The sequence below is a fragment of the Medicago truncatula genome, chromosome 8, assembly GCF_003473485.1.
Source record: "Medicago truncatula cultivar Jemalong A17 chromosome 8, MtrunA17r5.0-ANR, whole genome shotgun sequence".
NCBI classification, from domain to species: Eukaryota; Viridiplantae; Streptophyta; class Magnoliopsida; order Fabales; family Fabaceae; genus Medicago; species Medicago truncatula.
Window position 1 is genome coordinate 48,729,243 of NC_053049.1, and position 2,891 is coordinate 48,732,133.

A 2,891-nucleotide genomic window follows, 5' to 3' on the forward strand; every position below is an offset into this window, starting at 1 on the left:
AATAGCTGTAAAAGCTCGTGTAACCAGACACGTTTCGATTAACCATTGGCTCACGGAACCTCTCTCTACATGCTACGTGGCGAGTTGTTCGCGTTACATCGACATTGCCCCGTATTGAGATTCGTGTCGCCGTTTGACTCATTTATCTGAAATTTTTCCATGATATTCCAGTATAGCGGAAACACCGTTGAAGCTTAGCGGCGCCGAATGAAAAGTGTCCACGTTGGATTCAGACGACAATGTGGGAGCACGTGATTGGTGGGACAATGTTGGAATAAATAAGCTTCATGGGAGATATACGAGAATTTGGAGAGGAAAAAAATTAAGAAAGAGACTTTGAATCGAATTTGGAAAATGAACTATCAACATACAGCTGGACATCACATTAACCTATTTGCCATGTCATTAGATTGGGCCCACTGCCCCTCACCCTTCTCCAAAAGTTTTCCTATCTTTTTTTTAGCAAGAGTAAGCTATGTCATTTATTGGTAAAAAAAAAAAAAAAAAATTAATTACATTTTTGGTCCTCTAATTATTTAATTGCTATTAGATTGGTCCTTTAACTAAAAATTGATTTATTTCGGTCCTTTAAATTTATATTCGTTACTACATTTAGTTATTTCTGTTAGTTTTATTCATATAAACATTAGAGTTTGTGCTATGTGGGTACTTGACCTCCTATTTCACACATATATATGAACCATAACAGTTACCAATAATATCAGTCACTATTTAATCATAATACCTTAACAAGACATAGAACCAAAATAATACTAATAAATAAAGTTAGAGGATCCACATAACACAAACCCTAACGTTTATTTGAATAAAACTAACCGAAATGACTAAATGTAGTAACGGTTAGAAACTTAGAGGACCGAAATAAATCAATTTTTAGTTAGAGGACTAATCCAATATCAATTAAATAGTTAGAGGACAAAAAGATAATTTAGCCAAAAAAATATATGTTTTTAAAATTTTTGAAACATTGATAATTAGATAATATATTTCGCAATCATTGAACGCATGTTGATACACAATTTTTTTTATCATTAATATATTTAATTATTTATCAAATAGACATTAGAGATGGATTTCGATACTATTTTCTTTTAACTAGATGCTAACATAGTGGTAGATTTTTTTAATGAATCTTATATTTTCTTTTGGTTTCATTGTAAGTGATTTTTGGTAGATTTTTTTAATGAATCTTATATTTTCTTTTGGTTTCATTGTAAGTGATTGTATTGCTTTGTTGCAAAATTTGTGTCCAAATTCGTCGGTAGAGTTTGTGGAGTCAAATTTACATAGTGGTTTGTGAGTTATCGTCTAAGATAGTTACATATATGATTTATCTGCAAGTGTTAGGTCGATGTTGGATTGTATTGATTATGCTAATATTAATATATGGGATAAATCAGTTTTAAAAAAAAAAACAAATAAATAAATTAGAGTTGTTAAAAAAGTTGACATGTTTGACGAAAATGGCTCAACTATGTAAATAAACTAGATTAATTGATCTTATGTTGTTTTTTTATTGTTGAATGAATTGATCTTATGTTGTTGGACTGCACATTATTGAACTTAGTCCAACCATCGTGGACTCTCTAGACAATAGACAAGTCTAACCTATTTTGTTTTTCTTTTATGGTTGAATAATTCATTTAATTTTTTATATCACTTTAATAAATTTAATGCAACTATTTTTTTATTTTTTTAAGAAGCTAAATTAGTCCATCTAAATTGACACTAAAGAGAATCGAACCTAAGACGTTGAGGAAGAGCACACTTCCAATCTCAGGTCACAAGTCAATACCACTGGATCACCCAAGTGAGCTTTTTTTTTTTTTTTTATATTAATCTTTAACATTTTATTGTCGAGGAATTTCAATTAAACTTAAACTTCATTCTTTAAATTAAATTAATAATTTATAAACTTTAACATTTTAACTTTTTTCAGAGATTTTTCTTATGTTTTTTTGTTTATATGAAGTCGTGTCTTTAAATATATTTATATTTATAATTTTTAAATTTTTAAACTATAAGTAAATATTTCAAAAAAATAATTAAAGATTATACGAAGGTATTAGCGATGAACCCCATTGGAGAAGTCAAATGAACTATCCTAACCTAGTACTATTTTTTTATAAGCTAAATGAACTGAGCCAAAAACATCCAATTGTTTTTTTTAAAATGATATTTGTATAACTATTTTTTAATAACTGTTGTGACAATATTTCTTTTTCATAAATATATTATATTTTTACTTTCTCTCTTTATTACTTTGAATTTTGTATCAGTACTTTATTTTCTTTATAAATCAATAATTGTCATATGGATTATCATTAAAATCGTTGTTCAAATAAAAAACTCTTTGTTTTTACTTCTCTTTTATAATTCAATCCATAAAACTTTGACAGGTAACTCTATTAAAAAAAGAAAAAATTGAAATTTGGTGGATAAGATTTTTTCTGTCTCTTTTTTTATTCTTCCTATTACTAACTGATTCCTATGTAGATATAGATAAATATGATGGTATTTTTGCTTGTATTATACTGGAGTTTTACCCTGACCGTTAGATTGTGGCTGGAATCATGATCATGTACGAATTGGACGGTTGGGGAAGTGCATGGTAGCGTAACGAGAGCTCTCGGACAGGGAGGTTGGTACAAGAGAAAAGGACAGACTCCAAACTCTAAAGTACTTTTTAATCCGTCATATCCCTTTGATTTTAATTTTAGATGGTCAAAAGTAGTAATTCAAGAAAGCATAAAATTGATTTATCACGTTTGGATGTTTAAAAAAAAAAAAAAAAATTGATTTTCCTCTCAATAAAAAAATTGATTTTATTTGTAGAAGAAGTGAGTAAAACAGAAACTATAATTTCTTGT